At 37.2% G+C, this 25,819-nt stretch overlaps 1 protein-coding gene and 1 pseudogene across 48 annotated transcripts in view; both read right to left on the bottom strand.

Annotated features, from left to right (window-relative positions):
- Nucleotides 1–25,819, bottom strand: part of NAALADL2 (N-acetylated alpha-linked acidic dipeptidase like 2) — a 1,339,033-nt gene that overhangs the window by 848,969 nt on the left and 464,245 nt on the right. The window lies entirely within an intron of this gene.
- Nucleotides 8,253–8,850, bottom strand: LOC146397605 (large ribosomal subunit protein uL14 pseudogene; annotated as a pseudogene).

Raw genomic sequence — 25,819 nt, 5'->3', positions numbered from 1 at the left:
GAGGAATAATTTATCTATATATCTATATATCTAGCAATGCCAAGTAAGTGTGGTTCAAGTCATTCAGCACCCACTCAAGGTTCTAATAGCCTCTGGAAAAAGTGTCTTCATGAATATTGCTGGTTTATTTTGCTCTAGTCAGTATTCATCTAGTTGCTGGTTTAGGTTGGCAAAGGACAAGATTAACTAAATGCTAGAGAACAAACACTCCTCTAAAAATAAAGTCATTCAATAATTTAGTTTTTAATACAAATTTCTTTTTCATTAAGTATTTTAAAGGTAACATTAAAAAAAAAAAGATTGATGTCTTAGGAACCACAGACACACTACAGTATATATATAAACCTTTCTTAAGAGTCTAGAATGTCTAGAGGCAAGGATGTATTATTTACTGCTCAACCTGACTCCTTATGCTTCACAATACAAACAAAGGAGCAGACAGGCTTCAGAGGAGAATAAACATCCAAGGGAGGTGTGATAGCCTGGAGACAGAAAGAATTAACCAGGAACAGTATGGAAGTTTGGCTTTTTAGGGAAAAGGATAAAATCTGTTTTATTTCCAGTCTACCAGAGTGATTTTAGAAGAGCAGATGTAAACACACTTCTTAGATAAAATTAAGCTGCAGTATAGAACTATAGTCACAATGCAATCATTAGGCCAGCACCTTTACCGTGGGTTCAATCAGCTTATTTTCTTTTTAATTAATTTAGTTAGTTTAGTTTTCATTTTATTTATTTATTTTTTTCTTTTTACAGCTGCACCTTTGACATATGGAAATTCCCCGGCTAGGGGTCAAATAGGAGTTATAGGTCCCAGCTTATGCCACAGCCACAGCAATGTCAGATCCGAGCCACATCTGCAACCTATGTTGCAGCTTTCAGCAATGCAAGGCCAGGGATCGACCCACATCCTCATGGATACTAGTTGGGTTCTTAACCCACTGAGCCACTATGGGAACTCCTCATGTAGCTTATTTGAAGAGAAGCCAGTGTTATAATTCAGTTTTTTAGTTTAACAGATATTTATGGACCATTTATATATTCTGGAACTATCCGGAGCCCTTGGAATACAAAAATAAAAAATAATAGCATGGTCTCTGCCTGCTGAGAACTCACAGTCTCTATGTTTGTATTTTTGTTCACAATTTGGTAAAAGCATAAAAATTCTGGAAAAGCAATAAAACTCTCTGTTGAAATGCTTGCCCTAGGGCTGATTAAAGCTTCAGTTTGTTTACATCCTATTTGGCCTGATAGTCCACAGTGCTGTCTACAAAACTGCCTACAGTCTCCTGCATGCTTACTTGACCTCCAGAACAAAATTATAAATGCAGATATTTTCTGTATGGCTGCCTCAAGATTTTGTTAATTTTCACAGCTGAGAACTGGAGTAAATCCCCCAAAAAATGAAAGCAATATCTGATGGGCCCTCCAACAAGGACCCTTGCCACATCCTGGAGTTCAACTGAAGTGAGAATTTAAAACCTGGATTACTAATATATTTTTTTTTTATATCAATGATGGGACCAGGAAAGGAATTATAACATTTCAGTGTCACACAATGATTTTCTGTGGGCCTCTAACCGTGGTTTGCTACAGTTCATTTAAGACAATGCCACTATGGCACGGACACAGCTGTGGCATATGTTGAAGCTGCAGCTGGGATTGGATCCCTCGCTGGGGGGACTTCCTTGTGCCGCAGATGTGGCCATTAAAAAAAAAAAAAAAAAAAAAAAAGACTGTGTCACTAATGTACCATTTGATGAGGACACAATGTTGGTGAATTCCCTAAGCCAGAGTGGACTTTGAGAATGGTTACCCACACACTTGCATCCTCTAGAGTATAGCAAATCTAACTGGCACACACCTAAGGGCTTGGTCTTACTAATATCACATTCTAATAAATTAAGATGAACACATTTTTAACTGGAGTGCCTGCTTTTATAATCAGCAGTAGTTCTGTCACTAAATCAAGGAAAATAAACAGGAAATTCTACTTCCTCACAGCTCTCTTCCAGAAACACAATACTTAAAAGAAGATACATTAAACAAAAGGAACTTATACTAGGACAAATAATTGTGAATATAACTAAAATGTAATTGTAGGCTCAATTGCTTCTAGAGTACTTCATAAAATACAAGAACATCTTGCTATACATTAGGATCCAAATGCATTAGATAGCTATAAGAAATTATGATTAATCATTTTACAAAGTTCCTTTTAAAATTTTCAAAAACTAAAGAAAAGCTCATTTTTCATACTTTATAAAATACTAATTGCAAAAAGTAATCGATGAATACAACGTAGTATAAAAGGACATTACCTATGTCTCTCATATTTATACTACACAACTTTATTAGTTTTCTAATGTTGCATAACACATTGCCACAGATTTAACAGCCTAAAACAACACACATTTGTTATCTGTTTCTGTGGGTCAAAAGTCTGAGTTGCTTAGCTTGATCCATCCCCTCAGGGTCATACAAATCTGCAATCTAGGTGTCAAGCAAAATGAAGTTCTTATTTGGAGCTAGGAGTTCTCCAAGTTTACTCAGCTTGTTGGTAGAATTTAGTTCTTTATGGTTATAGATTTCTTCCTTCCTTCCTTTCCTTTTTTTTTTTTTTTGCCATGGCATATCAAAGTTACCAGGCCAGGGCCAGGGAATGAATCTGAGCTGCGGGATCCTTAACCCACTGGGGGCCAGGGGATCAAATCCATGCCATCACAGAAACAATAGGGGGCCAGGGATCAAATCCATGCCATCACAGAAACAATAGGTCCTTAACCTGTTGCACCACAACAGGAACTCCCTCAATTTCTTGGTAGCTGTCAGACAGGGATTGATCTCAGTAACAAGAAGCTGCCCACATTTCCTTGTCACATGTCCTCATAGGCAGCTCACAGCATGGATGTTTGCTTTCTTCAGGACAGTGGGAAAGCCTCTCTCTTATTCCATTCTCATTCTGAATACCACAGTAGTGACTGTCCCATCACCATTTGTTATATAGGTAACCTAATCAAAGGAGTAACAAAATTGTATTCAAAGACTGCCCACTGTCAAGGGGAGAGAATTATTCAAGGTATGTGCATCGGGAGGCAGGAATCTCAGGAACGATCTTAGAATTCTGCCTACAGGAGTTCCCGTCGTGGCGCAGTGGTTAACGAATCCGACTAGGAACCATGAGGTTGCGGGTTCGGTCCCTGCCCTTGCTCAGTGGGTTAACCATCCGGCGTTGCCGTGAGCTGTGGTGTAGGTTGCAGACGCGGCTCGGATCCCGCGTTGCTGTGGCTCTGGCTTAGGCTGGTGGCTACAGCTCCGATTCAACCCCTAGCCTGGGAACCTCCATATGCCGCGGGAGCGGCCCAAGAAATAGCAACAACAACAACAACAAAAGACAAAAAGACAAAAGACAAAAAAAAAAAAAAAAAAAAAAAAAAGAATTCTGCCTACAACAACAATGGTGTCTTATGTGCAATATGATTGGAAATGATGTAGCCCATATGGATGCCTTTTAGGACTTCTTCCAATGAATGCTTTATAGAAATTATATGTTATCATAACAACATTATTACTGTCATTGTCAACAATTATTACTAACCCCATATATGAAGGAGATGACAGAAGCAGAAAGATGCCACACCAGCTCCAGAGAGCTTTTAAGTCACTCAGGGAAGGCAGCAGGAACAAAATTTAGTACTTGGGTACTCATTCTGCTTCCCTAGCTCTGTACTATGGCATGCTACTGTACCAATTCTAAAGGAAACTGGCAAACCCCTTTGTTTTAAAGGTCAATTAATTCATTGAAACTAAATTGACTGTAAAGCGAACTTCATAATTTCCCAAATCAGAAAAATTTCAAAAATTCTCTCTTTTGAAAGAAAGTATTTTTGTTTTTGGTTTTTGTTTTTTAACTAAGATAAAGGGGAAAAAAATTTTCTGAAGCCTAAGTAATTATATGTCTGGCCATACCACAAAAGTCACAAGAAAAGCCAATATACCTTAAATGTTTGCCTCTCTCTCCTTCTTTCCCTCCTATACAAATGACTGTAATGATCAAGAAAAATACATGGATCGAATTAAATAAATGTTCTCCAACTGTACCATGGTATTTTCTGAATAGGTCGGCTCCATGTTCAAATTCTCTGAAGAGGAAGAGGAATGATATTATTGCTAAAATATCCTCCAAATTTGAAGTCCTAAAATTCTACTGCAGTCATTTAAGTTCCTGACAATCAGAAGGAAAACAATAAATTCTGGCAGTCAGATTGGAAGGAAGGAAAGATAACAATTCGGCTCATCCCTATATGTGCCCAACCCTGTTCTGGTAGCTGCCACACTAACTAATTTAAGATCCTTAATAACTTTAGGAAGCATTAACATCCCCATTTAACAGGGGACAAAACCAAGGCAGATAAGGGTTTAGTGATTTACCCAGTTCACGCAGCTAATAATGGTATTGCCTGCACTGGGAGGTCCCTGCTAAAGCTTTATTAAATATGTGACTGAATTAACAAATGAATAAAAAAAATAAATAATGCAGGGCCAAAGACTAAAAGACTCAAAGATCATTTATCCTTCAAATGCTCTAAGTTTAAACAGAGCATTAAAAAGTAACCTGGACAATAAAAAGAAGATAGTTTCATCTATTTGAGTGAAGTTATTTTATAAATAACCTGCAAAATATCAATAAGGGAATGAGTTGACATATCTTCGTTTGATGTGACATTACTATGCTCTCGAGGAAATGATTCAGGTATTCTCTTGTGGTACAGTGGGCTAAGGATCTGCCACTGTCACTGCACTGTATCAAGTGGCTGCTGTGGCAAGGGTTTGATCCCTGACCCTAGAACTTCCACATGCCACAGGCTTGACAAAAAAAAAAAATTCAGCAAATATACAGTTAAAAAACAATAAGCTATATCTCCACATTTTTCATTATCTTCTTTGTGATTCAATTAATTAGACAAAATCTGTGAAAAATCTTTATGACAAAGTTGGGTCAATGGTAAATTAAGTGTATCTTTTTTCTTTTTATACTTTTTCTTTTCTTTTTTGTTTTTTTCTCCCTTTTTATGGCCACACCTGTGGCATATGGAAGCTCCTGGGCCAGAGATTGAAATCAAGCTGCAGCTGCAACCCAAGTGGCAGGTAACTCAACACCAGATCCTTTAACCCACTGTACCTGGCAAGGGATCAAACCCATGCCTCTACAGCAACCTAAGCCAATGGAGTCAGACTCTTAACCCATTGAGCCAGGGGGCGGGAACTCCAAATGAAATGTATCTTAATACATATATATTTTTAATATATTTTTTCCTTTCACTAGAGAGAAATATACTGAGTGGTCCAATTTGCTTAGATATAGTTTTCATCATTCCTATATAGATTTTTGGACATGCAAAATTAAACCTGAAATAAGTGCTTCAACTACGAAAAAACAGGTATGTGGTAACTTAATAATGTTTTTTCCTACAAATATATTTACATAAAATAAACTTAAAATTTAGATATCTTAGTAACGAATATCAATTAAAACTACAACATTAGTATTACATAAAAAATAATTATCTAAAAAATAAACTGGATATCAACACATGCAACTCATTGAAATCAGCCATTACCTTCAATTTTATTAAAACTGACTAAACTGTGTAGGTATTTGTTTGCTTTTTAGGGCTGCACCACAGCATATAGAGGTTTCCAGGCTAGGGGTCCAATCAGAGATACAGCTGCCAACCTACACCACAGCCATGGCAACACCAGATCTGAGCTGCGTCTGCAACCCTACACCACAGTTCATGGCAACGATGGATCCTTAACCCACTGAGTGAGGCTAGGGATTGAACCTGCAACCTCATGGTTCCTAGCTGGATTCGTTTCTTTGGGCCATGACGGGAACTCCAACCGTATAGTACTATTTCGATATTTTAAAATAATCTTAATTCTTTTTTCTAAAACAGTGCTTTAATTTCCTCTTCTTTCATGCTGAAAATACAATTAAATTTGAAGGAGTGATAAATTAAGATTAAAAGTGTTGCTTTTTATTTTTTAATCAAATAATTATTTCTTGAAGATGTATTCTGTAATGGACATAGAGCAACAATTTTTGCCCTCAAGGTGTTTACAACCTTGTAATGAAGATAATACAAGTATGTAAAGTACAGTCATATAAAACAGTACATTAATGAAGGTTAAAAAACAGTGCACTGGGCTGTCCAGGGAAGATGCAGTCCCAAACATTTCAAAATAGAATTCCCTAATTCATTCAACAAAAACTCCTCATTATGGATGGGACTGTGTTCCCCTCCAAATTCTTATGTTGAAGTCTGAACTCCCAGGACCTCTGAGTATATGAATGTGGAAAGAGGGCCTTAAAAGAGCTAATTAAGCTCAACTAAATTCATATGAGTGGGCGCTCATCCAGTATGACTGAGAAGAAGAGACACCACTGACACATAGAGAGAAAAGGCCAAAAGAGGACACAGTGAGAGGGTAGTCACCAGCAAGCTAAGGGAGAGGCCTCAGAAGAAGTCAACCCTGCTGGAACCTTGATCTTAGACTTCTAGTCTGAAGGCAGTAAGAAAACAAATTCATATTCTCAAGTTACCCAGTCTGTGTTATTTTTCTTATGGCAATTCTAGCAGACTAGTAGATTTTTCCTCACAAGAAAAAATTAGTGGTAAATTTAACATCCCAAAAGAAAATAAATCTTGAGCCACATATTCCATTTTTCCCTACAGAATTAATTAATTTACAGTACTGAACAAGTCTTTAAATAAGGTATCACAAACATAAGCACCATGAGGCCAGGTAGACTAATGAATAAAAAATGTCTGCGATTAATAAAATAGGGAGGGGTGAAGACTGCAGTTAACTGTGGCGATCATGGTCAGGACAAAGTCATTGATGCGACCCACCATCAATATATTATGTAGGTGGAGCAAAACATCTCTGTATACAACTTAAGGGCTATCATTGGCAGCTTTGGCCCAGATGTCAGTTTTTTTCATATAAACCCAACCTCTAAAGTTCTTTCCAGCGTCATCATATCAATCTTTTCTGTCATATCAATCTTTTCTCTATTGAAGGCCTTAAATAGAAGATAAATTACTCATTCCAAAGAAAATGTTCTGCCTGGAATTGCAAACCACTTAGTAAGCCACGGTTTAATCAAATTCTTTTCTAGAAATTAATTAATATTGAATGGCACAGAAAAAAATTAGAAGCTTTTCAATAACAATATTCCACACTTGGAAGCATACCTCAGTTTCACACATTTAGCCAGTTGTTATTAACCACACTTCACAAATTAGGAAACCCGGCTGTCCCATAGGTGCTTCAAACACAAATAGTCTGAAATTGAGTAGATGGAAGCCACTGGAAGGAGCATTAGCATTGGAATCAGGCTGCACCTCTGCTCTGACATTCATTAAATTTTGTGACATTCAGCACTGTCATTTAGCAATGCTTACTTAATAGTTTACTCAATATTAAATAGCAATGAACATTTATCATAGGGGTTTGTTTCGAGGACTTTGAGACACAGAACAATCTATTTAGTGCACAGCTGAGAAAAAATGTTCAAAAGTGGGAGTACCAGCAGCAGCAGCAGTGGTAGCGATGGTGCACATGGCAAACGATAGCAACTGCAATAATAGTAGAAACACACCTATCACATCTCAGGAAATTCTCAGGGCTTCTTTCAAACTACGTCCACACTATTAAAAAAAAGAAATAAAAACCTGATTTTTTTTTTCTCCTCCTTTAACTTGATTCTCAGCTATCCATTACTTCAGTGAACAGCAATGTCATCCACCCAGGTGGCTAAACTACAAATAGATCTTATTTAATCCCATCCTTTCTCTCACCCACATCTTTCCTTATTCCCACATTTGTCTGCCACTGAAGCCTATTGAGTTTTTCCCTTTCACTGGAAATCCATTCTTTTCCTTTACCCTTCATTTTCACTGCTATTGCCTTGCTACATTTTGACAGAGTAAGCAATGGTTTCTTAGTTGGTCTCCTAGTATAAGTTTTCTCTCTCCTCTCAAATTTATCCCCCATTTTCTTGCCACATTAAATAAAGAAAAATGCTGAATATATGCCTCTCATACTTAAATTGTGTGAGAGCCATGATGTTGCTACTGTTTTTAGTAAAGTCCAAACTCCTTTGAAAGAGTTGTATGTTTCATCAGGAAGCGCATAGCCTTTAGGACTCTGCAGTGAATTCAGATACCAGTTTTGGCATTTATTTGTTGCTCGAGCACCTCATATCACAGTTTATCCAAGTAGATTAAGTTCTTTAGGGAAAAAAAAAAAGAAACTTGCCATATATGCTATCCCCAGAGCGATTCTTTTTTTTTCTTTTTTTTTTTGTTTCAGGTAAGCACCAAAAGCCATTTTTCTTTACGTTTTACAAATACACTGAAGAAGCATGCAATGCTACAAGCGCTGGATGCAATACTGGGGCACAAGTCTGCACATTCCTTTGCAATTGGTCCTGTGATGGCAGAACCTTTCATTTCACCTCTATTATTTACTATGACCCTTGCATTATCTTCAAAAGAAACACACCATCTTTTCTCCAGTATGATTTTCATTGTTGAATTACTACTGCTGGATGTACCTTCTTTCTGAGCTCCAGTGTCCCTTTCTTGATTGTGGCCATCACCATGGCACCCACACCAAGAGCAGGCAGTCTATTCAGTCTTCCCTTGCTACCCTTCACAGAAATGATATACAGGTTTTTGCTCCCATGTTATCAGCACAGTTCGTCACTGATTCAACCAGAAAAGTGAAGGAAATCCAGAACTTAGCATCAGAGGACCCACAAAGTCCTCACTTCAACATCTTGATGACCAGGCAAGGATGAAAAGCCCCAGGGTCATTCTTAGTGCCCCAAACAAAAAAGGCAGTAAAGATCTGCTCAATGAATGAATGAGATCAGTCATTGCAAAGTCCACAAATATAATTAAGTTGGAGCCAAAAAATCCTCTGGTCTAGAGTGTTTTTTGTTTTTTTTGTTTTTTTGGGTTTTTTTTGGTGAGATTTCCTCCTCAATAAACAGATTTGAAAAAAGTAAATTTTCCCAATGAGAATGACCGTATCTCTCAACAAGATGGAATAACCTTCTTAACGTCCAATCTAAGATTTTATGCAAAAGAACAATGTGGTCATATTCTAGATTCTAAGATCAAGCAAGTGTCTTTATGATTAATTGAATGAGCACCACAAATATACTGGTTCACTCATTTATTCACCAATAAATTTTTTTTTTTGGTCTTTTTGTCTTTTTAGGGCTGCACTTGTGGCATTTGGAGGTTCCCAGGCTAGGGATCAAATCAAAGCTGTAGCCGCCGGCCTACACCAGAGCCACAGCAATGCAGGATTCAAGTCTGTCTGCAACCTATACCACAGCTCACAGCAATGCCAGATCCTTAACCCACTGAGCAAGGCCAGGGATCGAACCCACATCCTCATGGATTTTAGTCATGTTCATTAACCACTGAGCCACAAGGGCAAATGGAATTCACTAATAAATATTAATTGGGAGTGGCAATGTAGTAGATAATGTGATAGAATCTGAAGATAACGGTTATAGTTCCTGCCCTCAATTTGCTTACAACATAGAGGAAGTAAAAGTAAGTAAATAACCACACACACACAAAAACCTTCTGTATAATTTGTCAAGTGTTATGAGGAAAAGCATAAAAGCTGGGATAAGAACCAGAAAATGAGGACCCTATTTACGTTGGTATTTCAGGGAAGGCATCTCTGAGGCTATCTATACAAAAAATGAGAGATAAAGAAGAGAATTTATTTTTACATCTTTTGGATATAAATAAAAAGTTAAAGAATACTATAAAGAGATAAATTTTTACTTTGGAATTGCTATTACATTTTTAATAATGATTTCAATCCAATCCACAATATATTATAGACTGAGATCTCCTGAAAGATGGGATGCCTCATTTCTTTCATGTTGTGCTGATATATCTAATTCCAAATTACATGAGTGACTACTCCATAAATGCTTGTTGACTGAACATGCAGGAAAGGGTTAAAGGTAATGAGACAAGATAAGTATGTATGATTTAGACCACACCATAGCAGTCACTTAAATTAAGAGGTTAGTATGCTCATTAACCAATCTGAAGAACCATTAGCAACGGAAAATAAAGAGAGTGAAAGAAAGTATTGAGGAACAACATATTACAATTAAATTAATGGGGTTTAGGGAGGATCCATGAAAGTTCCTGCAGCTTCTGCCTCATCTTTATAATGTCATGGTTCTAATTTACCTCATTTATATTAATGAACGGAGGATTGCACAACTATTAGCATGATTGAAAATTACACTAATGCTCAGTAAATCTACCCCTAATTATTATGATTAATGAGAAGTTGATCATCTCGGACCAGATTAACAACCTAAAGCAACTGAAATAGAGCAAAAAAGCTTTTTCTTGCTAACCTAGGTCTTTAGTCTTTTTTATTTAATGAAACCGTGAGCAATCTACTCAGTGATATTATATACTAATTCACTATAACTATCCATTTACATAGATTTACATAGATTATATTTTTCACATTTATGTATTTATTTGAAATAATTATTTCTAAGTGTATTAAAATGTGGTCTTATGGTTGGCTTTATACAGTGTTAATGTTCCAGCATGAAATTGAATAATAAAACCAACCATATTTTTCCTCTACCTGGTTCCAAGTCATCTGCTTAAGGGTTATCTTCTTCAAAAGAAAAAGTATTAATCTTTGCAGTCATCAGAATTAATAATTAGGACATTAAAGGCATATATCTTGCCTACTTATTTAAATATTGCTACATTATAAAAATAGTTTAAAATGATAAAAAGGGCATAAGAACTTTATTTTAAGCAGCTCAATATCTGACTTCTGTTTTTTTTTTTTTTTTTTTTTGGTCTTTTTGCCATTTCTTGGGCCGCTCCTGCGGCATATGGGAGGTTCCCAGGCTAGGGGTCTAATTGGAGCTGTAGCCACCGGCCTACGCCAGAGCCACAGCCACGTGGGATCCGAGCTGTGTCTTCAATCTACACCACAGGTCATGGCAATGCCGGATTGTTAACCCACTGAGCAAGGCCAAGGGATAGAACCTGCAACCTCATGGTTCTTAGTCGGATTCGTTAACCACTGTGCCACGATGGGAACTCCTGACTTCTGTTTTTGACTGGTACAGGTAATCTATTTTTATGTAACTTTTCCTTAATTCTGCTTTTATTAAAACTATAGCGTGATATTGTCTTATGTTTTGGTCGAGTTTATTTTCTATCTGCTGCTAGTGATAGGTGTCCATGGAAACAAACCTGTAGTCAATGCTAGACTCCTTAGCACAGTGGCCTAAGATATCCACTTTGACAGCACAGCAAGCAAAAAACTGTCAAGGCTATTTCTGTGAGCTCCATGACAAGCTTTTAATGAAGCAGAAAGAATTTCACATTAACATGGCCTTTAGGTCCTGAAAGTGTTATCCCATCTCAAAACTGCACTTATTCTGCTCTTATTATCAAAGATGTTCTTACTGTATTATGTGGTCTTTAAGTTAAAATCAATTTAAACACACACATGTCATTTCTCCAGGTCTGCTCATCTTCTAAAAGTTCATAAATTAATTCCAAAAATATTTATTGAGGGCCTGCTCTGCCCCAGGCTCTGTGGTAGGGCTAGGGTTTTAATAATGCCCAAGACAAAAATGTTCCCATCTGCATGGAGATTCTAGTTTAGCAGGAAAGACAGAAATGGAAACAGTTAAAAGTATGACGAATGTTGCATAAAGCATAAAGAAACACACAGGTGTCTTAGTAGGATGGGAACAGGGGAAACCCAGCTAACATGGGACATCAGAAAGGCCTCCCTGAGAAAATAACATTTAGGAGGAGAGCCTAAAAAGATGCAAAAGTTCCTGGCAACTTACTCTGTAAAGAAGAATTAGGACTCTGGGAAATAAAATGGAGTTTATAACTCCATTTAAAACGTAAGCTTCAGGATTTCCTGTTGTGGTATAGTGGTTAATGAATCCAACTAGGAACCATGAAGTTACGGGTTCGATCCCTGGCCTTGCTCAGTGGGTTGACGATCCAGCATTGTCGTGAGCTGTGGTGTAGGTTACAGACACAGCTCGGATCCTGCATTTTTGTGGCTCTGGTGTAGGCCGGTGGCTATGGCTCCGATTCGACCCCTAGCCTGGGAATCTCCATATACTGTGGGAGCGGCCCTAGAAAAGGCAAAAAGACAAAAAATAAATAAATAAAATAAAATGTAAACTTTAAGTTTATAAATTCAAAGATATAAATTCAAAGAAAAAGGCCAAGTATCATAAAACAAAGATTTGAGGTTTAGGGCTCCACAGACTTGTTAGTGTCTAGCCTTACCAGTTCTTAAGTTATATGACTTTCGGAAAACATATCCCTGTTTTATAAGCCACAAAAATAGAAATGAGGAGTTCCCATCATGGCTCTGTGGAAACGAATCTGACTAGGAACCATGAGGTTGTGGGTTCGATCCCTGGCTTCGCTCAGTGGGTTAAGGATCTGGCATTGCTATGAGTTGTGGTGTAGGTCGCAGATGAGGCTCAGATCTGGCGTTGCTGTGGCTGTGGCATAGGTTGGCAGCTGCAGCTCTGAAAGACCCCTAGCCTGGGAACCTCCATATGCCACGGGTGCGGCCCTCAAAAGATAAAAGACAAAAAAAAAAAAAAAAAAAAAAAAATAGAAATGATAAGTACTATGTAGGATGGCTGTGAGGATTATATTATACATATGTATATATATATGTGTGTGTGTGTGTGTATATATACGTGTGTGTGTGTGAAAGTGACTGACACAAAGAGTATTAATTTTCTTTTCCTATATTAAAAAAATGTGGCCCCGGAGTTCCCGTCGTGGCGCAGAGGTTAACGAATCCGACTAGGAACCATGAGGTTGCGGGTTCGGTCCCTGCCCTTGCTCAGTGGGTTAACGATCCGGCGTTGCCGTGAGCTGTGGTGTAGGTTGCAGACGCGGCTCGGATCCCGCGTTGCTGTGGCTCTGGCGTAGGCCGGTGGCTACAGCTCCAATTCAACCCCTAGCCTGGGAACCTCCATATGCCGCGGGAGCGGCCCAAGAAATAGCAACAACAACAACAACAACAACAACAACAACAACAACAACAACAACAACAAAAAGACAAAAAAGACAAAAAAAAAAAAAAATGTGGCCCCAAATTCTGTCTTTCTGTTTTCGTGCAAATTCACAAAATGAAATTTTGGGGAGGATGCCATGAAAGTAATTTGGGTATAAAATTAAATGACTACCATTAGTTAGGAAAACAGGCTGTGCATTCAGTCAAGCCTGTGTCCAGTCACTTTCCAGTCCGTACTAGTTTTGTGGCCCTGAGAACATTACTTTATCTACCCTGAGCCTTGTTTTCCTCATCTGTAAGACAGGATATAATAGAGCCCAGGTCACAGAGTGTTAGAATAAAATGAGTTACTAAAAGCCAAGCTCATGGGAGGGCTTCTTACAGTGAGTAAAAGTTTGATAAAATTAGTTGTTTATATTACTGTAGTGGTTGTGGCAATAATAACAGCAGCAGGAGTAGCCATCTCTGGCTACCTTCTTTCATTTACATATCCAAATTAGAGGTGGGAAATAAATTTGGGAGAATAAATCATGAGACAAATGGGTCAAAATGAAAGAATTAAAAGAGTTCTAAAGAGTAATCTAAAAATACTGTTTCAGTTACAGTACTGACATAAGGTTTGAGTGTTCAGGAGAGATTTAAAAATAGGTTGTCCAGAAAACATCAAAAGTATCTATGCAGAAAAGGATTTACAACCAGTTGATTGGTGAGTTACATCTAAGGATTGGCAACTGTTTCTTACACAGTGTATGAGCTGTCTATTGCTGCATAACAACCCTGTCAAAACATGGTGGCTTGCACCATAACTGTTCTATTTACAATTTAGTGAGTTGGCTATTTGGTCTGTGCTAAGAAGGGAGGCTCCTATGCTGGTCTTGCCTGGGGTCACTGATGTGCTTGCAGTCATCATATGGTTCAACTGGGCCTGGATTGTCCAAAATGTCTCCATTCACATGGTGGGTCTGGAGGACAGTACTGGCAATCAGCAGAGTCTCTCTCTCCATATGGTCTCTCTCCCTTAGGAGAGTAGTATGCTTCTTCACAGTGTGGGCTCAGAAAGGCAAAAAAAAAAGAGAGAGAGAGAGAGAGAACAAAAGCTACAAAGTCTCTTGAGGTCTAGTCTCAGAACTTCTGAAATATGATTACTACCACATTCTATTGGGCAAAGCGAATCACAAATCCAGCTCAAATGATGGAGGAAAAGAAATAAACTGTACTCTTTGAGAGAAGATCAGCAAAGACAAATTACAAAGAACCACACATATAGAATTAAAAGAAGTCTCTAAAAGGAATTTTTTTCCCAATGTACCACATAAAGCCAGCTCACATTCCCTACCCTCTCATAGTGTTAGTACTATCTAAGCTTTATTGCCACATGAAGACTAATTTTACTCCATTTGTATTTCTCCTGTTGTATATAATATGTGAAACATATAGACAGCCAAATTACTCTACCTCTTTAAATCTCTTCAGTTGATGTTCATGAGAATCATTGGGAATTTTCAAAAAAGGATCTCTACCTCCCATGGCTTAGGCATTCTGAGTTTAATCTATCAGGCATATAACCCAGATATTAAATTTTTTTAAAGAAGGCCCCTTCATGATACCAACAAACACTCATGGTTCAGAACCAATGTGTGTAACTTGTTCCAGTTCTTTTTAAATATAAATATGAGAGGACCTAAAAAGTTCTTTCTCTTCCTGCTGAAATACTACTTATTACTTTATTTCTCCTTTCCCTCTGGCTGTTAGATTTTTAATTCCTTTTCCTGGAAATCTCTTCCTCTATCTTTAAATCTTCAGTGCTGGGTCCCAAATTATGACCTCCATTCTTGAACTCATTCTGAAACTTTAGATTTATTTCTCCCTGGGGACTGTAGAACATCTACATATGCATATAACTTAAGTATCTCAGTTATATATGTACTAAACTGAACTGCTCTTTCTCCTTATCCTGTTTCTTCTTTTTCTACCCAGTTTCTCATTGAATGTTGCCGTCTTTTCTACAATCATGTAAGTAAAAAATCCATTTATAATTCTAGACACCTCCCTATCACTTTATCCCTATATTCAAGTTGAGATATTTTACCTTTCTTATATCTCTCATCCTTATCCACTCACCTCTCTTCCCACTGCTAATGCTTTAACTGAGGTTATCATCACATTTCCTGATGATGGCCACCTTGCTGGTCTCCCTGAATCTGGTAGTGCCCTTTTCAAAAAGATTTCTATGCAACTGCCAGAATGACCATTCTAAAACATAAACCTGCCAGAAGAACAATCCTAAAACATAACACATCATTAAAATATAAAACAGTCACTGTCCAATGGAAAAGGTTTTATGCTTTTCTGTGATTGGAGACACAGTCTAAGACCATATTATGATAAGCGTAGGGATTAAAATCTAAGAATTTGACCTTCAAGATCAAGGGGAAACAGTGAAATTGTTGGCCTAGAGTTTAATTTATGCAGAAAAGTGTTTTGAGAAGATTGATGTGGCAGTGGCGAGGAAAAGAAATCTGGGAGAAGGAAGACCATTTAATAGGGAACTATTACAGTTATTCGGGTCTCTGGTAATAATGATCTGGCCTCAGATAGTCATAATCCTGGATGTGTTCACTGGACTCATTTACATTTATGATCATGAATCTCAAATGGGCAACATACAAGCCAGACAGTCCTACTGTACCTTCCATAGTCAATTATTTTCCTTCGCTCCCAGCTAGCCCACATTTCTTACTTCCTTTCTTAAATTCCCAGTACCCTCCTCTTTACCCCTCATTCTCCACTGCTATTCTTATCTACCACTTCCCAGGAAAAAATAGCTTATATCATAAAGAATACCCCATCATCCCTTCATGAAATTTCCCACCCCACCTGTCTCTGTAACTTCCCTCTGGTTTCTATGAAAGCAACATCCCAGCTCCTTCCTTTCTGTATGGATCCCTCTTCTCCTACCAAACCTACTTAAGAACTCCAGGCAGTAGGTATCCTCTTTCTCAACTTCATGTTGATTTCTCATTCCTATGAACACAGAATATGACTTCATATTGTCTTTAAAAATTAAAAAAAAACCTCTCATTCTTCCTCTTATTTCAATTAATATCTCATCTCTCTGCTACCCTTTCCAAAAGAAAATTCTCAAAGTAGTTGCATACATCTGGAATCTTCTCTCCTTTACCATTGAACTAAATATGTCCACATTCCTTGTCATTTTCTTCAAAAGGTGAAGCAGAAATTTCCTTAAGAATCCCCTTTTTGACACAGAAATAGCAGAAATGGTACGATGTAACTTCTGAGAATAAGTCATGAAAAAATGTCACAGCTTTCCCCTCCTTTGAGTGCTTGCTCTGTAGGAAAACCTGCTGCCATGTTGGTACCAGCCTTGTGGAAAGGCTTGGATATGAGGAACTGTGGCCTCCAGCCAACAGCTTTGGGACCAAGTTATATTACAGGTGGATCTTTCAGGATCACTGCAGCCCTACCCAATATCTAACTGCTACTTCGTGAGACTCTGAGGCAAAACTAACCAATTAAACACTTCTGAATTCCAAATCTATAGGAGGAATTGGATAATATATGTTTGCTGTTGTCAAGCCACTAAGTTTTGTTATTTTTTAATATAGCAACAGATAACTAATATAACCATTTCTCATTTTCTTCTCAGCCCAGTCCAATTATATATTTTCAATCATCACTCCAATAAGATGGTTCTTATATATGAGATTAAATTGCTTAATACCTGTTAATCACTTAGAACAGTGTCTTGGCCTAAGTGCTCCATGGATATTTGTTATTGAGTGGTATTACTACTATTATTGCAAGAAGTAGTAGGAATACATGGGTCACTGAAACCATCATCTTGAAAAACCCAAGGGTTAATTCTTAGTCTTTATCCTTGCTACCTTTCACAGTAATAACTACTTTCATTTTATTGAAACACTTTTTTCACTTTTGGCTTCTTAGTATCATCTACCTCAAGGTCTTTTTAATGGATTATCTTGTTTTGCCAGACCTCTAAACACTGTGTGTCCATGATCTGTTCTGATCTTTCTTCTCTTCTTTCTTTCTCTACCTCTCTCCTTCCCTCTCTTCCTTCTCTTTCTTTCTTTGTTTCTTTCTTTTCTTTCTCTCCCTTCCTTCCTTCTCCCCTCCCCCCTTTCTATTGACACATTCTCCCCAGGTGGTTTTAACCTGTACTGAGGCTTTATGTAGCATGATTTTTCTACATACCAGTTCTTTATTTCCAGCCTGATCTCCCCCCTAGTCTCTAGACATATGTATTTCCTTCTCACAATTTCAATGTGAATCTATTAGGCTTCTTCAATTTAGCATGTCTAAATAAGAACTCTTGATATTCTGAATAATTTCATTTTATATCTCCTACCACAAAAATGTAAGCTCTATGAATACAAGAATTCTATCATACCAGGCACTAGGTTGTGAAGAGTCTGTGCTTAGAATACTGACAAGCACATAACAGGTACACTAGGCATTTGTATAAGTGAAGAAAGAATGGGTTGAATCTTTAAAATATCCTGAGAAATATAAATAAGTAACAATTTTAGATTCTGTTTAAATCTCATAATGGTAAATCATTTCACATGACATACAAAATAGCATGTAGAATCAAATTATTATGGCAAACTCTATGTTTTAAGTTCCTTATAATAACTTTGACCTTTAAAGTTATCTGTATGGTAAGAAAATGCAATACATCCTTCATTTAAAAACTGGAAAGAATTATTACCAAACATTCGTTTCTCTGTCATTGTAGAGATTTACCAAACTTAGCAGTTTCTTAACAGTAGCCATTTATACCTGAAATAAAAATGTGTGCATCACTATCTTTTCTAAATATTACCTTAAACTTTTTTCATTTCTCTAACATTTTGTTAAGCTCCTAATACATGCCAAGCAATGCACACAGAGTGTGATAAAATGATAAATATTACTTAATTCTTGCCAGCTAACAATACCATGACAGGTATGGTCAGAGACAGACATGAAGCCAACGATCACAGTGCCATGAGAAAGTCTATGGGCAGGTAACTGGGCAGAATGGTGACAGGCCAACTAACTGTGAAGGGAAAACTTCCCAGAGGTATAATCCCTCTCACAGGGAATGGGAACTACAAGGTCTGTCCCACCAGAATTAGAAATGCATCCATATTTAATAATTTTTCAATGTTTTTCTGATTTCTCCCCTTTTTTCTATTTAGATACAACATTCAGCCCGGCTATAAAGTTCTCAATTTTTTTCATGCCAATATCCTTGATAAAAATTCCTTAATAGCTTTTTGAAATCATCCTAGGTATAACGTGGGTGAAGTATTTCTATTAATCCAAAAAATGTTCCTCATGAATTATTTCTCAAAGTCATCCGTTTTGAATCTTTTTTTATATTTAGGTCACATGAAACATACCACATTTTCCAATGTATTCAGTTGTTGAATATCAGTGATTCAAGCCAGATAATATGCTAAGCTTGACATCAGCAGAGTCATATAAAGAGAATATATTAGGCCAAGGAAAGCTGATATTTTCTCTTAGCCCACTCAACTATGAAACAAACACTCTTGAAATCATTTTACTTTTGACTATTGAGCATCAAGTCCCTTGTAACCAAGGAAACGGCTTTCAGATCCCAGCTTAACAGACAGAAGGCAATTATTTGTCTGATATAAGGGTCCATCCTTGCCACTCTTCTTTTCAGCTAATGCATCCCACTCCTTCACCTTTTCTTAACTTCTGTGCATCAGTGACTTATAGCACAACTCTCTTCTGCCTCATATTTTTTCTGGTCTACTTGTGAGACTTTCTTATTCTGAAATTGCAGGCAATAGCAAACTTTCTTCCACAGAGGAGGCGAACTCTAAACTGCAGCCTTGAAAAACCATGTGTCATAGAAACTAGAAACGGTGTATGCCATTAACAACAACAACAATTTGCTGTTAATACAGCTAGGAATGGTGGCCTAAATATAATGCAGGAATGCTTGAGCAGCATAGCCAGGGGGTTCTGGCTCATGATATCATATGAAGTTTCAGGTAAGCTATTGGTGGAAACTGTAGACACCTGAAGGCTCAACTGGGGCCCTGGGAACTTATTCTAACACTCAGAGAGCTGTTGGCAAGAAGCTTCACTTCCTCACCACTTGGCCTTCCCATGGAGTTACTCAGGACATGGCAGCTGGTTTCCCCTAGAGTGAATGATCCAGGAGATACAGAGAATGAGAGTACACATCTAAGACAAAAGCCTCAGTGTCTTCAAAACCTAATCTCAGAAGTGACATACCATCTCACATCACACAAAACAAGTCTGTTACAGTATTGTAGGAGACTGACTTCTAGAAGGCAAGATCTGTGAGTCTTGGCTGTTATGAGAATAGGATGAGTTGCTATCTGTCAAACATATAAAACTGGGCCTGGCTCATAATAAATGTTATGTAAGTTTTACATATGGATCATAATCATCATTATCAGAGGTAAAGTTAGGACAAGTCTCTAACTGTGAGATGAGGGAAAAGCCTGCCAGATATCCTTTCATGCTCTCAAATGGTTAAGAATGCAGAGAACTATAAACCTAGGACTGTCACTAGCTATGGGATGTGAATGTATTATTTAATCTGTACCTCAGTTTACTCATATTGAATGGAGGGTACTAGAATTAAAGCAAAATCTGCCACTATCCCTTATGGTCCAGGTAACCAATGATCCCACCATTTTTTTTCATTCTCTGTTTAATATTTCAAAATTAATTAAAAGAGGGAAAATACTTCCCTGTCACTCAATATCTTGGATCAAACTGTTTTCATTTCTAAGCCCTTCTTAAAATTCTTAACCTTAAGATTTCTTTTTCAGTGACATTACAAAGAATCTACAGATTCTCAATTCTGTATACACAAAATGTATTTTAAGTTGGATTTCCATCTGAAGATATTTCACTTTTTACAAGAAAAAACAATTTCTATGATAATCCTTACTTTTCCTAGATATTTATTTATCCTCATCCATCAGGCTTATCCTAAACATCATCTGCAAACATTTGCACATTTATTTTTAAAGACTTCAGATTTCTTCTCCCCATAGTAATGTGACATATATCTTTAGCCTCTTCTGATATCCAATGTAGATGTTACTGGATTCAGCAACTTTTAATAGTTCCTCACACCTTCAGTTAAGCTCTGTTGCATAGTAAATAAGATTTCCAACTAAGCCACATTAAACCTTGCTCTATAGTTTGTAGAAGCTAACAATGCATAGTTGAATTAATTAAAATGTATGCTTATGAGACTAAAACACATGATAGGAACCAATAGCATTCAATTTATTTTCTCAAAAGGCAAGTCTATCATTTAGGTGAGCTGGAGGTATTTCTAACACCCTGGGTGGTTTTCAGGGAATCTGTTAAATATTTCAGAGAAGGTACCTTTTGAAAAAAAATAATAATAATGTTTCCTTAACACCATCAAAGACTATGTTTCCAGAACTCTAATTTATTCATTATCTATAATGTTTTCCAATAGAAGCTATTAAAATCTAGATGGTTTTCTTTTTTTCTTTCTCAGGTGCCTTATTGTTATAATTGCATATGGATACATAACTCTTTTCTGTATGTATTCTGTAATTTTATTCAATTCATTTATTAGTTATAGCCTTTGTTGGATGGAGTCTTTAGGATTTTCTATAAGGGCAGGTAAAACAGATAAGACTCCCAATTGGCACATTTCTTATAATTAGATAGTCCTAAATTATTAGTTAGAGTAATAATTTAACATAGGTAAACATTCAAACATAAATTGCTTCTTATATATATTAAGTTCAATTTTATTTTTTGGTTTTGCTTTTTAGGGCTGCAGCTATGGTATATGGAGGTTCCCAGGCCAGGGGTCAAATCAGAGCTACAGCTGTGGCCTACACCACAGCCACAGCAACACCGGATCCTTAACCCACTGAGTGAGGCCAGGGATCAAACCTGCAACCTCATGGTTACTAGTTGATTCGTTTCCGCTGCACCACCAGAGGAATTCCCAAAATGGTTATTCTTGATCAAAGAGTCACCATTCCCCCAAATGGTGATTACCCCTACTTTGTGATTTTGCCATTTCCTTGGCCTGTGGTCACCAGCAGAAATAGAAAGAGGGGCTAAAAAGTACATGTGCTTCTTAACTACACTGATCCAGAAGTAACACTGATACAGCCTCTTAATGTAAGGCAAACTGCAAACAACTAGCAGTGTTCCCATAAAAAAAGGAAGTGTCAGATTTGTACATCAACTCTGTAGTACCCATGTGAATTCATAATCATAGAAGGACTGAGCTAAAAGGGACTTTACCATACTCCAACCACATACTTTTATAAGTGGGGACCCTGAGTACTGGAATAATGAAGCAGCTTACAAAAGTAAACAATGGAGTTAATGTAGAATAGAGACGTCCCCTTATCACCTGACAGTATGTCCAGTTCACTCCATTTTATGCAGACCTTGTGGAGGTAGACCCAGCTACTCCAAACCATCCACTACAGTTTGCATTATCATATCAGCAGACCTAAAACTTCTCATGTACTATCCAGGCCACTTACTTGGAATGAGCAGACTCTCTGAGGGACAATCAGCCTTAAGAATTTGATGCAAAAAGTAGCACCAATCTTGTCAAAAGCCATGAATATCAACTCATAAATAACATAGCAAAAGATATATCCAACGAATATAAGTGATTGATCTGCCTTTTTTAAAAATGACATAATCTAACTAGAAGATGAGTGCTTAAGCCCTATATTTAATTAAGTCATGTGGACTAAAGGCATTATTTGGGGCATTGGATCATTGAGTTTTAGAATCTCAATTCTCAATGCTTATGCAACTTCACTTCATCTAGAGATAACAAATTTCTACTTATCACGCAACAGATATACTTCTAGAAGAACATGCTAAACATTTTCAATTTATGGCCTTTCCCCAGATCATTTAATGATCACAGCCACACTGCATACTTTAGTATCTCTGCCAGAGACTACTGAATCAGCTAGCAGAGGGATTCTCCAGTGTATCATGTCCAGCAATCTTGTTAAAGCTTGGAGATTCACCACAGTGATGCCTCTCTGTGATGTATTTCCTTAGAACAATTGCCAATTATACATTTAGGGCCTATGTGCATCAGGCAGAACAGTGCACAAGCAGCATCTGCTTTATCTAGAAAACAATAAGTTCCAAGATTAAGATCTATATTTATGCAATTTCAAAGCATTTACCATGTATGTTTTCAGGTGGTCTCTGCTTCTAGATGGCCCTGTGAAGAGCTCGCAAACCGTTTACCAACATCGTGCCAGCTGTTTCTCAGAGTTCTGAACAAACACACATGCTGATGCAAAAGCAATTGAAAATTGGCCTGGTTTCCACAAATTCATTTCACAATTTCCTGATTTAGACTTTTTTTTTTTCCAGCACCAAAACACAAATAGAAGGAGATTATGTGTTATATTTCAAGAGGACACACCAATACTTTGGAAATAATTACTTTTTGAAAGATAGTTATTGCATAAACAATTGATTGCACTGCTAAGTGCTTACAAATGCCTCATATAACAAAATGAATATAAGCAATCATACTATCTACAAGAAACAACTGATATAATTAAATTTACTCTGGCTGTACAAGATAGTTTTTACCAGCTTCACACTGATTGAGCGTAAGTAGGCTAAATATTGAAGGAACTCATCAAGAATTAAAATTTATCCCAGTTTCAACAAACACATTGCCCTATTTGTAATGCAAGAAGAAAAAGGAAAACAATGAACAAAAGAAACATACAAATACAGCAGTTTTGTTATTGCAACTACATAACTCTACTTGTGCTAGGATTTATTTCACATAAAAGGTTTGCTGAGGAAAAACAAACTAAAGATAAATAGATTTGGATGCACATGCAATTAGTAACTGAATCACTCCATTTAAATTTAAATTTCAGTAACGACTAATGGAATCTTTCACTCTGGGGGACTGAAAAAGGTAATTATGTAGCAAATGTTGTCTTCTCTGGGCAATAAATCTGAATCTTAGCCTTCCTTGGTATTTCTGACACATTAGACCACCTACCTGTGCTCCTCTCAATTTAAAGACAACATCATGCTTTGAGTATATTCTTTCATTTATAGTTGTTGAGTATCTAGCATATTCTATGCAGGAAATTAAATTTTAGGAATACAAGTAAAAATATAGCAAGACCCTGCCCTCAAGGCGTTCTCACATTCATTAGATGAAGGCAGATTTCTACATAAATAGTTGCAAATGAAGCAGTAAACAGACTCAGAGAGAAATATGAATATTATTCAATGTTGAAACAAAAGCAAGCAGAAAGTTCTACCTGGGAGAGAGAGTAGACTATGGTATTATGGTGAAGGGTTACAAGAAGGTGTAATGCACAACATGAATAGGTGTTTTTCATATGCCTGGGAGGTAAAAGATGTCCCAGAGTAAGGAAACTACATTGGCAAACTACCTCAGCAACAGGGAAGAAATGAATTTGTCAGGGTTGATACAGACTTTCCAAGTTGGGGTATGAATTAATTAGACAGAAACAAAATCCTGGCCTTTCTGCCTTACTCATACTCCCCTGTTGATCTAATATAGACACATTGATCCTCAAAGCTGCCTTTATTCAACTCATTGAACTCCCTTATTCATCTTTTCACCTTGAAAACAGTCAATGAAATGATTAATCTGTCACCTCTTAAAGTTAATATGCTATTCATTTAAAATTTCCAAAGCAATCCTAAAAATAAAGCAAAGAACCAAAGAGTACACTGGTCAAAGGCATATTTCTTGGTATGAACTCAAACAGATACAATTAAGTCATAACTTTATTTTGTTACACTAGTTTAAAACTTCCTGATGGGTCTTCCTCCCCAGTCTCTGGATGCTATCCTGGGCAAAACTCGTAGCTTAAGTTGCTTTAGAATTGTATAAGCAACTCTTTTCAAGCATTAAAAAGTTCAGTCTAATGAAACCAAAACATGTATCTCACAAAATACAACCAGCCTCTGGCCTTTCCCTAGCTGAGACCTGGCCCCCTCTTAGTTACTAGCAAGGAGCAGAGGGGGCTTGATTTATTCTTTTACCCTCCTTGGTCCTCTGTCCCTGTCTCCCTTCAGACCCATTGTGCTATGTCCTGCTCTGGCAGCACCAAGGAGAGAAAGAAAGAGTGAGAAAAGGCAGATGTCACTTCTACTGTTAGTCTGTCTGTGGCCTAAGCTGATGCTAGCAGAAAAACAACAACAAGGAAACCTATTAAACATTCTTTCCATGTAAAGGTACAGAGTGGCAAGGTGAAGGAGGGGAAATAGCTTTTGCCCAGGAAAGGTGTAAATTCACCCTAATCATTTCCTTTGACTCCAGAGAATCACTACCAAATATTACTCTGCTTCAGTAATCCCCACATGAATCCCTGTATCTTTTGCTGCTGTGCACCTGTGTCAGGAGATGCTCCTCTCATCCCACACTCGGTAAGAACCTCCAGTGGAAAAGGACCTCAGCTCAAGGAGGGTCCCCACTGAGGCTGGAAAGATCCTGTATAAAACAAATTGGCTGTTAATCCTCTAGAGCAGCCTGCCTCAGAAGCCGGTTGCCTCAAGCTCTGATATCTCCATTTTTCTCCATTTGACATTAACACTCTTATCCAAACACCACCCTTTCTGGCATAGAACAAATTTATGAGTCAACCAGGCAAGCTCAGTTCAGTTTTGTGTTCAGTTTGAGGGCTCTCATCATTTGTTTTCTGCAGAAAATGAAGACAGAGAAAGAATCAGACTTGGTGGCTGATCTCCAAGTAAATTCCTTATTAGATCTTCAAACCCTTCACTGCTTTCCAAAATGTAAGGGCAAACTTGAAGAGAATATCCAAACAGACATCAGTTGTTTCAGAATGATGAGAAACCCTCAGGTACCTCAGGGTCTTTGATGAGAAAATCAGCCCGGGGATCTTCTTTGAACTTGTTTTATTTGGCACTAAATGTGAAAAAGATTGTTTTTAAAATAACTGTGGAAATTGGTAGAGTCTCATGATATGGTACACTTGCCAACTTTAAAAATCTGTAGTGAATTATATTTGTAGTTTTATTTCAGGAAAAGGTTATGTATAAATAGAAGACAATGGCATAACTGATGATCTATGGAAGCCATAATTTTTCACTGTACCAGTTTCATTACTTGAATAACCATTTCAATCTTTTCTAGGAGTAAGAAAAAATGTTTCCAATTACATTTCGTAAAGGCAATGAATTTTACCCTTTGAATTACATTCAGATTCATGGAGCATTTTTATAAGGAGCCTTTTAAAAAAGATAAATAGTATTTTATTTTAATGGATGTAGAAATTTCAGAAATCTACACTAACCACAATTGACTCTGCAAATTCAATGAATTATCCAGAAGATACATACCCCAGCTCTTAAGTTATAGAAACTTATAATTACATATACAATGTTTTATTAACTTCTCATACAATGTCTTTTAAGTGAGCAGATTCTAGTGACAGGAGAGTGACAACACACCACTCAGGTCATCAAATTTTCCTACTGACATTATACTAGGCAAATTTCAATGTTCGTATCATCGTAATTCCTCTAATGTGTTCTTGGGTCTTCATTGTTATGTTCCTTATCT

The sequence above is a fragment of the Sus scrofa genome, chromosome 13 (genome assembly GCF_054392235.1).
Source record: "Sus scrofa isolate SSC_HxYL_T2T_F1_AM1 chromosome 13, Sscrofa_HxYL_maternal_Yorkshire_Landrace_v2.0, whole genome shotgun sequence".
In the NCBI taxonomy this organism is placed as follows: Eukaryota; Metazoa; Chordata; class Mammalia; order Artiodactyla; family Suidae; genus Sus; species Sus scrofa.
Note: the sequence above shows the minus strand (reverse complement) of the source record. Positions and strands in the feature narration are given on the sequence as shown.